Below are 12,954 nucleotides of genomic sequence, written 5' to 3'. Positions count from 1 at the left end.
GATCTTGTCTTCTCTGAACTACCATCTTTTTTTTTTAATTCCACAAGTTGCTCAATATAGGCCTGTTTTTTAACCTCAATCAGTAATAAATTCTAATATCTTGTTCCCCTAATGCAGCCATTCAGAACTGTCCTGATGCATTGAGCCTCTATTAATATAGGTTAAGATATTTTGTATGTTTTATCCGACATATTTAAGAGGATATAACATCAATATGTGTACAATATATATACATTTGTATTTGTATATTTATGTGTGCTGTTTTTGTGTATTCATATTTTTGTATTTTGTATTCTTTATTTGTATATATTGTATATATTTGTGTTTTATATGTATACTATAGCATTTATTTACTTGTGTGTTGCATATACACTAGATGTGTATTGTATATATACCATATGTAAACAACCTACATACTCTTAAAACCATATCAGCACGAAAAACTCAAGTTTGAAAATGGAGTCTATGGTCCCACTCTCACTAGTGACTTAATTAACAGAAACCACAGGCTTCTTTCTCTCAAATTCCTGGGGTCCTTATGGCTTCTAGGCTGATGTTTGCATATGCATCAGCAATTCTTTCTCATCATACCTCCCTTCTCATTTCTTATCAAACAGATTCTTAACCTGGCGACTAGACCCCTTAAGGAGGCCTGAGACTCCTCCTGACTGTCCTCCTCCACATTAAACTCTCTATAATATGGTTGGATTCAGAAACAATCCCATTAAGTACATGTCCCTAACTGATACTACAGGTCTTTTTTTTTTCTTTTCCTTGTAACATCTTCATACTCCACCACCCAAAATATGAGGTTTCAATACCAGGAAGCTTACAACACAACCTGGTCTCTTTGATTCCTCCAAGCTACCAACCCAAAGATCCAATGAGAACCAGAAGATGGATTGGATCTTCCCTATGAATCTTGCATATGAAGTCTCTATCTCCAGAAACTCTCCAATTTTCTAATGTCCTCTGGATTTGAAGTAAGTAACCGAAGAACCCATCATCCAAATCGGGGCCCCGTGAAAACTGAAATAAGGCACTGAAAGTAAATAACATGTACAACATGTACAAACTGGGACTCTCCTAAGAGACATTCAGTCTCCTGAATTACCCCCTTTCACTCCATGTACTACCTTTGGTTGTGACCTCATTCAGAAAATTTCTGCTGGGATCAGCCTGATTGGTTCACCCAGGAAAGAAGAATCCTGGCTCTTTAGGTCCAACTTCTATTTTTGAACTTTGTGCTCCCTCAGGGACTCTAATACTGCTGCTTTCTATCTCTACAATTCCTCTTTTGATCGTTCATGCCATCATAGAATAGTCATAAAGTCAAGGCATACCTTCTACCCCTGCCCTTTCTATATCTCTGCCTATCCCAGAGTGCCAATTCCACCATGGAAACATGTTTCAAAAGCACAGAAATGTTGATGACTACAATCCTGAGTTCCACTGTAGAAGTACCAGGAACTGTCCTTTCTGGAAAAGTCAAGGGAAGAGGAGGATTTGCAATTAATGACATGAAAAAGACTACGGAAGAAGCATTTTTGTTAACAAAGATCTGGAGTTTAGTTTAGGAAATGTCAGGAGATGAGTGAGATCTAAGCTTGGGAGTTAAGAAAACATAGAGGGTTTTTAAATTCATAAAAATACTGGATAATATGTAAGACTGGGTTCAGTATGCAAAAATCAATCAATGTCATCCATCACAGCAATAGATTAAAGAAGAAAAATCCTATGGTCCTATAAATAAATGCAGAAAACGCATATGACAAAATCCAACACACATGAGACAAATTCTCATGATAAAAATGGTCAGTAACTAGAAACAGAGGGGAATTTCCTCAACTTTATAAACAACATCCACACACACAAAAAGTTTCACACCTATCATCATACTTAATGATGATAAACTAGGTGCTTGTACCCTAAATTTGGGAACAAAGCAAGGATGCCTCTTCTCATCACTCCTATCCATCATAATGGAAAGTCCTAGCTAGCGTATTAAGACAAGAAAAAGAAATACAATGGACACAGACTGAGAAGAAGAAATAAAACTGTCTTTGTTCACAAATGACATGACTGTCCATGTAGGAAATCCTAAAAATTTAACAATAAGAACACAAAAACAAATATAAATCTCATGGAACTATTAATTACAGTGAAGACACTGGATACAAGGCTAGTATACCAAATTATAAATACTTACATGTAAACAGCTTTTCCATCTATCAGTGATGAATAGTTGGAATATGAAATTAAAAACACAGTGTCATTTACATTAGCACTACCAAATTAAATACCTAGGTACAAGTCTAACAAAATACGTATAAGATCTATATGTAGAAACATATAAAACTCTGATGAAAAAAACAAAGAATGAAATAAATGGAGAGATATGCTATATTCATGTATAGAAAGGCTCAATATTGTTAAGATGCTAATCCTCTCCAAATGAATATACAGATTCAATGTAATGACAATCAAAATCCCAGCAAATTATTTTGTAGATATTATCAAACTGATTTTAATGGGGGGGGGGAGGGCCAATATAGCTAACACAATACTGGAGGAAAAGAACAAAAATCAGAGGACTGATGATGCTACCTGATATCAAGAATTACTGTAATTCTTGGGGCGCCTGGGTGGCTTAGTCAGTTAAGCGTCCGACTTTCGCTTAGGTCATGATCTCACATTTCCTGGGTTCGAGCCCGACATCAGGCTATGTGCTGAATGCCAGCTCAGGGCCTGGAGCCTGTTTCAAAGTCTGTGTCTCCCTCTCTCTCTGACCCTTCCCTGCTCACGCTGTCTCTCTCTCTCACCTAGAAATAAATAAAACATTAAAAAAAAAAAAAAGAATTACTGTAATTCTACAGTGGTCAAGAGAGCATGGTATTAGTAAAGTAATAGATAAACTGATCAATGGAACAAAATAGAAAGCCCAGAAATCAATAGGCACAAATATAGTCAACTGATCTTCAACAAATGAGCAAATGGAATCCATTGGAGGAAAGCTCGTCTTTTCAACAAATGGTGCTCAAACAATTAGACATCCATATGCAAGCAAAAAATAAGAAAAAGAAGAATTTAGAAACAACCCTCATACCGTTCACACAGTTTAATTCAAAATAGGTCAGAAAATAGACCTAAATGTAGAATTTAAAACTATAAAAATTCTAGAGGATAGCACAGGGAGAAACCTAGGTGACCTTGGGTTTGGAGATAAGCTTTTTGATACAATACCAAAAACCTATCTATGAAAATAAGAACACCAATAATAAGCTGTACTTCAATAACATTAAACATATATGCTCTGTAAAAATAAAAGGTCAGACTGGGAGAAAATATTTGTAAACCACATATCTGATAAAGGAGTGGTATATAAAATATATGAAGAGCTCTTTAAACTCAACAATAAGTAGTAGTACTTGGAAAGGTCACTTGACAGACATGGATACGGAAAAATAAGCAAGAAGTGGTACTCTTCCCGTGGCAGAAACTGGGAGGTGAGCAGACTTGCTCATGTGAAAGCTATTAGTGTAGATACATTCAACTCCTGACAGGTGCCATTTCTGTCACACGAGTTTCAGAATCCCTGTGGCTTGACTGCTGAGAAGTAGATATATTTTGCCTTGTGTGCTGTGCACCTCAGGAGCCAGCAAAAATGATGACACATTTCACAGGGGAACAGGACCAGGATCAAGGTTATGGAATTCAACAAATATGAACTGTCAGATGCTGGAGGATTGGCTTAGTAGTAGAGACCTAAGGGTCAAAATACTCAAGTTTCCCTGGAAGCAGAGATTCCAATCTCAAAAGCTTCAACTCAGTCCTTCACCCTTTGAAGGCAGATAAATTGGGTAGCACAAAATTGATTGGCTAAGGTCCTTGAGATGACACCTTAAGACCAAAAGCTCCATCTGCTTTCTCAGGACATCACGTAATTCGTGGCTTTTTTTTTAGGAACAAGACTTGACGATAAAAGACTTGGCCAAACAAATGGAGACATCGATTTTCCTCTGGAAAGTATTCGCATGTAAGTCAGCCTACAAAAGCAAGCGGAGAGCTCAGTAATATGGTATCAAAGCAAAGAAGTTCTATATTGCTGTCTAGCTCAATAAAGCATTATCTTTGTGTGTGTGTGTGTGTGCGCGCGCGCGTGTGTGCATTTGTGCATGAGCACACACACATATTTCATACGGAGCAAAATGTCAACCCTGAACAAGGGAAATGTTTTCTTCCTTTTTTAAGGTAGGACAAACAGGACTTCAAGAAACAAATCACCTTAGATATTTCCAGAGTTACTACTACCATTCTCCTCTCATAATTCACTGGAGGCAGGTGTCAAACAGATTTAGTTGTCCTAGTTATTTTTTAACATGGTCTTAAAGGACAATGATCAAATGAGGCAAATCCATAGTCTATAATGAATGTAATTAAGAGAATCAGGAATTCCAACGGCTTGCATAGGCATCATATCAGATTAATATAAAACTGAACACATCTGGGGCACCTGGGTGGCTCAGTCAGTTGAGCGTACAATTTAGGCTCAGGTCACGATCTCAGAGTTTGTGAGTTCAAGTCCCACATCACGCTTGCTGCTGGAAGCACAGAGCCTGCTTTGGACCTTCTGTCCCCCTATCTCTACCCCTCCCCAAATTGTGCTCTCTCAAAAATAAACATTAAAAGGGGCGCCTGGGTGGCTTAGTCGGTTAAGCGTCCGACTTTCGCTTAGGTCATGATCTCGCGGTTTGTGGGTTCGAGCCCCGCGTCGGGCTCTGTGCTGACTGCCAGCTCAGAGCCTGGAGCCTGTTTCAGTCTGTGACTCCCTCTCTCTCTCTGACCCTCCCCTGCTCACGCTGTCTCTCTCTCTCAGAAATAAATAAAACATTAAAAAAATTAAAAAAAAATAAAAAAATAAACATTAAAAATAAAGTGATCACAACCAATTAATCATTGTCACAAGTTTTCCAAAGCTTGAAAAACAAGTTCAAAACATGGAAATATAGACAAATGTATCACCAGGTTACTAAGCAAATGTTGCACTTAGAAAATATACTGGGTATTAGGCAAAAATACAGGTATAAGCAATTGCTGAGTTTGAGCATCAGAAAAATATTACAGATTGCAGAGAGGAAATTGTAAGCAACTATGGCTTATCTTGCACATGGGTTTGCACATGTTTTGAAGTGCATTACTAGACATGAACCAGCATACCATCTATGCAGACCCTTTCATGAATTCTGTGATAAAAATTGAAAAAGATTTCCAAGTAGGGCACAGCTTCAGACCTATAAAATCATTGACAAGTTAATGAGTATTTTTAATGATGTCGAGTGTAGCTGTCTTCTTCCAAAATTCCTGGTCTAGAAAAGTCTATCATGTACTCCTGCACATTCTTCAGTGAAAACATTTTTCCCCAACAAAGGAGGATTAAATGCTGGCCCAGGTTCAGTGCTAAGTGACCAGTTAAGGATACTCTGCCTGCCTTCCATGTACTAATTTATATCTGGCAATGATAACTGAATTCACAGTTTATAGATTAAATGTCAGCTATGAAAGTTTAGATCTGTCAGAAGTGGTGCTTATTGCCATATTATACAGTTTTTATGAGACCAATAAGTGTAGTTTGTATGGGAGGAAAAGCATTTGGAGATGATTAAATATGAAAACATCTTGCCAGACTGAGAATGATGAATATATTTTTATCCTTAGTCATATGTAACTATTCAAGGTATTAGTTGTGACCATGTTCCATTGTTCTCCTGTGCTCTCATATGGGTTCTAAATTAGAGCTAAGGAAATTTGGCAGGGACTGGAGTCCCTGTTTTAAGATAAAATAAGATTTGGTTCTATCCTTGCAAGCAATGCTGTGCTTCTTAGTCGTTAATTCTTTATTTTTCAGATGTTAGCTCGCTACTCCCATCACGACGCTCGGAGAGCTAAAACTCCCCTTGATGTGTTATGATTGAAGGGTCCTGAACTAGGGAAAGAGAAAGGAATTAAACAAAGTGTTGACTGAATAGGACATTCACTGGAGTGTCCTCAGAAGCAACATTTTCAGGCAAGGTGGAGAAGGGATTTTATGCCCTCCAGTTACATTTTTTAAATCTAGATGGAATGCTTAACTCTGTTCTGTTAGTACATAGTTCTCAGTTGGTGGTAGAGATGGACACAAAGAGAATACAACACTCTGTAATCACTGATTGTCTTTAGTTTACATTTTCGCTAAAAGCCAACTTATTTTCCCAACATCTGTGAAGTGATAGCACGGCAATATTAATCCACATGGTATGAACATGAAACTAAAAATGACAGCATTGATGGAATTAAGCTGAAATTGAAAACACATTTTGGACCTTCCAAGCCCCTTGCCTGTTCTTTCAACCGAACAGTCAAAGTAAGTTATTCTTTGGCTCCATGTCAAGTAACTTTATATACATTCTGAGGGAGCAAAGATGAGTTATTTGAATTGGCCTTTTAAAAAATTCACTGATTAAACACTCAGAGCAATGCCAATTCTGTGTCCTAGAATATACCCCTAGCCCCAGGCTGAGCTAGTAGCATTACTCAAACCTTCTTGCTTCTGAGATGATAGTTGATCCATCTCACAGCAAACTGTCATCAGTTAACTATCACTGGCATTGCCCATCTCAAAGTTGCATATTAATGAAAATTTTGGCATTCATAGATCAACATTATCACAGTGCTGTTATTAGCCAAATTTGAATCACTTTGAGAAATGTAACACTTGCTTAATAAAACATTAATTGCAGCTTCAACTTTTTCTAAAATTCTATATCATCAGGCTCTTGAAGGGTGACTTCTCTGATAGCAGCCAATTCTTCAATCCGTGGACACCAAAAGGGTATCTAACAGTTGAATTCAATGAGGATACTACTCACAGAGCAGACCTGACTGGTTAAGAATCTGTCCCACAAGGCTGCTCCCACTTCAGGTGCCTGTCACAGGACCAGGGCCACGTTCTGACCCACTGGTGTTAAATGGGGGGTGCCCATGACCCTGTTCTCAAGTTCAATACTTTGTTAGGAGGGCCTACAAAACTCAGGAAGACATGTTACTTGTGCTTACTGCTTTATAATAAAGAGCGCAAATAAAGAACCAGATGAAGAGATACATAGCGTGAGATCTGGAAAGATCCAGTGACTTCTGTCTCTGTGGAGTTCTATGAATCACCCTTTTGGCACATGGATGTGTTCATCAATTCAGAAACTCATAAAATCTCACTCCAACGTTCTTTCGGAGCTTAATCCAAATCCCCCTCCCCACCTCCTGGAGGTAGGTGAATGGGATTGTAAGTTCCAACTCTTGCATCACTTGGACTTTCTGGTGACCAGCCCCACCCTGAGACTACCTAGGAATGGTACCTTTAGTCATCTCATTAATGTAAGCTCAGGTGTGATCAAAAATGTCTCCTTATCAATAACAAAAGATACTTCTACCTCAGAAAATTCCAAAGGTTTTAGAATGTCTGAGCCAGGGACAGAGACTTAAGGTATTTTTATTTCTTATTCTACCACAGATATTCATTTAGTAACTATTCATTTAACAGAAAGAATAGTTATAAAACTATATATATACACACACACACACACATATATATATACACACACAAACACACATATATATATATATACACACACACACACACCTATATATATATATATAACTATAGGTATACAGTGATTAAATGAACCCTGATTTATCTGCACAATGTGTGTGTCAGGTCTGGGGATACAGTGGTGGGGAAAACCAATACAGTAATTGCCCTCAACCTGCTGAATTCTAGTGGTAGAGGGAACTCACATGAGTCAAATTAGCTCAGTTGGAGAAAAGAGAAAGCAACAAGTGTGTCATCAGAGGTGTGAAGGAAACGAAGAGGTGTACAGTAGCTTGATTGGTTCCCCAAAGGCTGTGGAGTTGGGGAAGTCTTCCTCAGGAAGATAGCTTTGAGCTGAGTTCATCAGACTGAGAGATTAAGGAGGAGATGGCCAAAAGTCAGTCTGAAGAGGAGTTTGAGCCGCGAACAGTAAAGATGTGGTTTTCTGAAAATGACCCAAGCATTGTTTCTTCAAATACGACATCTTCTTTAGTGTTATCATAGATCTTTTTACCATTACTCTGACACTAAATAACTTTAATAGTATCAACAGTCACATCTTACTTACAAGGACTCACTGAGATCACAGGACAAATCTGAAATATGTTCATTCGGGTCCAAGAGAAAAAGGAATGGTGCTGCAAGATAATTGACCATCCATTTCCACCAACTGTGCCTTGGTTACCAGCATAGAATGAAGGTGTGAGTAAGTGTGTTATTCACGGCTCTTGCCTTAACCAGTCCTCGGCGATAGTCACAAAATATCTTAAGCGAGAAGGGAAAACATTGGCTCACTCTTAGTTCTCTCTCCTTTTGGTTTTTCTCCACATTGGATTCATTCCTAGACAAGCTTTCGCTAGACAGTGTCAAGGATAGCCTGTGGCAGCTTAAATCTTTATAGTTTGCAGTGCCCAAGGAAATGGAGTATTCTTTCCTAAAGCCTGGCCAGATCCTTGGGAAAGGGTCTCACTGGCCTCTAATTGGTTCCTGGGGCCATATGTGAGCCAATCACTGTGAACCTGGAGCCATCTGCTTGTATTATCCCTGAACAAAGGAAGGACAATTTCTGGAAGGAAAAGATGCAGTTGAACAGACAAAATGCTTGAATGACCGCTCTACTGAATTTATCATCTTTTAAAAATTAATGTTTCGCTACTCTAAACTTGCTGATGCAACACAAGGCAACATGCACATTCTGAGACTCGTACGAGCAGGCGTATGTTTTGATTTCTTGAGGAAGCTCTAATGGCCCTTGCCAACACACTGAATGGCAGTTTGCTTTGCATGTTTGTTCTGTCGTGAACATAATGTGCTCGTCTCTCCTCCATTTATACATCTTCGTCTTTAATTGGCCACTCGTGTTTCCCTGCCATCTTCACCTTCTCTTGTGGGACGCCAAAGAGGTAGATTTTACCCACACATACGCCCACGTAAAGACTCTTAAAATCTCAGAATTCCTAATTAGCTGGCACTGCTAAAACATAAGGTTTCCAAATGGCCACAACAAAGGTGAAGAGAGGACAAAGGAATGTATGCTCTCTGGCTGCACCACACCTTTGGCCAAATATGAGCGAGGAAGTGAAAATTGCCTTCGGGATTCGCCCCATGGTCGGTTTCTGTTGCTGAGGGTCCCCGGAGCCCTAGTGTTTCAGAATCACCCTCGCTTCCCAAAACATACTTTATATGCCACTACTGAAGCCAAAGTGTCCTGAAAAAGCGGAGAATGAAAATACCAAGAAAGCATTCAATGATTTATTTTACATTATAAAGGGACCTCATATCAATGACAATAAGGGATAATTAATTAAAGCCTTGAAAAATCATCCTTGTTCCGTGTTGTTCCACTGAATAATTTATCACCACATCATCAACCAACCCAAACACAGCAGCAGTCTATAAGAAGTAGCCTTCCAGCTTTGNCCACCTACCTCCCTGTCCCCTGAATCCGGTGGCCTCCTGGACATTTTAGTGCAAATCACCGTGGTTTTTAGTAGTTCCCTTTCAAAAACTTCAATTGTTCCTAACTAGCGAAATGCAGTCCTTTCCATGGGCTTTAAGTGGCTCTGAACCACATAAAAGGGACCATGTGACTTCGTTTCTCAAGAAGGACAGAGCATCCCAAAACAGCTCCGGGGAACCCACAGAGAAGCTATTCCTGACCTCTGCGTGGCATTAAGTCACACTCCATGGCTTTGTTATTTTTGGACACTGAAATTATAGAGTTACATGCCAAGCTCTCTCTAGCAGCAGGTTAATTTAGCAATATTGGCTTCTGAGTTTCCTACTTCACCCAGCTCCCCACCTAGATGCTTCAAGTCAAGTCTGGAGCTTTAGCTCCTCCCAGGACGCCCTCCTAAGCGCAGACCATTAAAATGACACAATGCCAATATTATAAGCGAGGCAACAGCTTCTACATCAGAAGCCAACAATAAGGTTATCACCAACGAGCGACNGTTTCAACAACACATTATAAAAATGTAGTAACGAATGTAAAATGATAAATTAGCAAGCAACTATTTAATTATTACTGTGACTAATTCCTGTAGATGGTGCCACGGGCTAATGAACCTGAACTTGTCCTGGGTGACTGCAGTGTGCTGTTGAAACATTTCCATTTGGTTTGTTTGCTGCTTCTGCAGCTCGGTGAAGTACAGAGCATCTGTTTAATGAGCTCCCACTTCATTACAGAGCTGCACTAGAGCCTGAGTCATTCTCCTTAAGCATGCAGGCTGTGTACTCTGCTGTTGTTTTAAAGCAAATACTAATTTATGATTACCTGTCACATTAGGCCATTGAAAATTGTACTCACACTGGCTCCCATGAGCAGAATGCTAATGAGCTGATTATGGACTATGGTGGTGTCCCTCGCTTCTAATCCGTGGACATAAATTCCAATCCCCCGACAATATGGGCTCCGTAACAATAGACGCTGTTGGAGAGGACGGGCTAGAAGGAGAAAAGGGGTGGTGAAATCATCACATGTAAATGCACAGACTCTCTCAAAGGCCGACAAACTCGGCAATGACCTAATTCAATGTGCGCGGAGCATCAGAAATACCCGTTACACTGTGTCATGTACGGAGGAAGATGAATGACTCCCTGGCTATTCACTCCCTGCCATGGTCATTATCTAACTGAAGTCTGATGCCCAGGCAAGGCGGATCCTGACACAGTGACTGCAAGCCTCTATTGTACGGAAGAAATCCTATAGATGTGTCCTAAAATGGTACTTGCAGAGAAAATTCCAATCAATAACACTTGGCCAAAATGCAGCTTTTCATTTCCAAGCCTAATATTTACCTGCAGCCTTTAGCACAATGCACTTTTACCGGTCTTTTTGTTTTCTGTCTCTCTCCGTTACAAGCATGCCATTTGCACTTTAAAATACAGCACTAAGCAAAATGCCTCATTAAGTCGGTTTTGTTTTGCTTTTTAGTTTATCCCCTATAATTTGGCTCCATAAATTAAAACTACGGGAAGATGAGATTTTGCCTTTTTATTGGCTGTCTGCTCAGTTTGTTTTTATACTTCTGACTTCATTCCGCCTGGGGACACAGTGGTTTGTTTCCCAGGCTGCTGCCCTCGGTGCACAGAGTACTACCAAGACCACTTTCTTAGAAATATGTGCACCGCTCACTTCTAAACTTATAAGTGTGTGTGCTTATATACCCAGCTCCCCACGTCCAACACGAGGCTCCACACCATGATGGAGGTGGCCAAGAAGCAGTGGCAATTTCCCGCACACAGATAACAGTTAGTTACAGCTGCCGTGGGCAGCATCTGGGCTCATTTCTGCAATGGAGGTCAGGAGACTCAACCAAGTCAGCCACGTGCCCTAAACAAGAATACAAACATGAGTACTTTTTTAGACATCTGCTCCCCAAGCTTGCTTGTTTGGGTTTGGTTTTTGTTTTCGTTTTGTTTGTTTTTGAAGCCCCTTTTAGAAACTTCAGCTTTCCACCTGAAAGAATTTTGAACATTTTTCTTCTCATGTTTCTATGTTTAGCTGCCCAGGACCAACAACGAGACTAACAGAATGGAAGAAAAGAAGAATAAAAAACAAATGTCTACCTTTGGTGCCAATAAGCAGGAATCGTAATCTACGTATGCCTGTTCTAAGTTTCAAGCCAGCTCCTAACTAAACATTACAGACCTCCGTTGCCCTGCGTCCAGCAGTTCTGAGTGATGTTTCTCTGAACAGCCTGGTATTGATACCTTATCTCTTCCTCGCTACAATGAGTGGAACAGACCCTCCTCAGTAGACAGAAGGAGACCTGACTGCCCTCTGTGTCCAGCCACCATGCAAAGCTCTGACTTTGGTCTCTGCCACATTCACCTTTAGATGAAGAACAGGACAAAGGGACTGCGAAGTTTCTAGCTGTGCTATTCTATAACTCTACCTTCTTAACAGTGATTAAAGGAGCCCTAATCAGCATGGTGTCCAAGACTATTAAATTGCGAACATTAATTGTGACCACATTTCAGGTTTACTCTAATAAGATGAAACCAGCACTTCAAAATTAGCAGTGTTTCTCAGTGCACAAAGGAAGTGACGTGGCTTCTCATTTCAAATAATGCCCAATTTACACCATGGCAAACTTGACCCACTGTTCCTTAAAAGAAACCTAGTTTAATTCATCTTTGTGCTACACAAGCCTGACTCTCCCTAATTACAAATTATAAATTATTGGGCCAACTGGCATATCGCTTTTTTCGCTAATGGAGCTTGAAGAATCGAGATACCCAGTTGTTTGTTTCATTGTCTTATTACGAACACAACATTTAAAAAGTTGGGGTTATTCCAAAGAATATTTTTCAAGGTACCAATATTTAAACTGCAAAAACTGGAAGCAAATTAGTTAATTACTGTCTCCAACTGTATAGGTGCTAACAAATTCCTTTTCCTCACCTATAATGAACTCCCAGTGCTCGCCAAGACAGGGGAGGCGTGGGCAGCGATGTGGATTTTCTCTGCACAAGTAAATTGCTTTTCCTGATTTACATGGGGGGAAGGTGGAAGTGGGGAGGTAGAGTGCCTATTTACACACTGGATAATCCAATTTGCTTATTTTGCAAAAACAGTTTCTTTCCCCTTATTGGCAGCACAAAGCATTATGCGGGCTCTCAACTGGCCTGAAAAAAGATAGGCTACAAGGGCACACAATAACTGTGCTCAATTTAGTAAATGCAGCAAGGTTCACTGAAAAAGAAGGCGGTCAAACAACATGGGGAGAAACATTTTGTTTTATGCTTGGAAGAGGTCTATGCCTTAAATACCCACAACAAAGACTAACGGGGAGTAGAAATCTTAGGGAGAGGTGAAAAAAACAGGA

At 39.8% G+C, this 12,954-nt stretch overlaps 1 long non-coding RNA gene across 2 annotated transcripts in view; it reads left to right on the top strand.

Moving 5' to 3' along the window:
- Positions 1-12,680, top strand: part of LOC144222515 (uncharacterized) — a 154,486-nt gene extending 141,806 nt beyond the window's left edge. Inside the window, exons 3-4 of one of the 2 annotated variants that reach the window (XR_013332416.1) lie at positions 3,964-4,036; positions 11,628-12,680. This is a non-coding gene — a long non-coding RNA (uncharacterized LOC144222515). The remainder of the gene's footprint in view (positions 1-3,963; positions 4,037-11,627) is intronic. The other variant, XR_013332417.1, reaches the window with a different exon arrangement.
- Positions 12,681-12,954: the final 274 nt, after the last annotated feature.

Source organism: Crocuta crocuta, unplaced genomic scaffold, assembly GCF_008692635.1.
Source record: "Crocuta crocuta isolate KB4526 unplaced genomic scaffold, BGI_CrCroc_1.0 scaffold377, whole genome shotgun sequence".
Lineage (NCBI taxonomy): Eukaryota > Metazoa > Chordata > Mammalia > Carnivora > Hyaenidae > Crocuta > Crocuta crocuta.
This window is presented reverse-complemented; position numbering and strand designations above follow the sequence as displayed.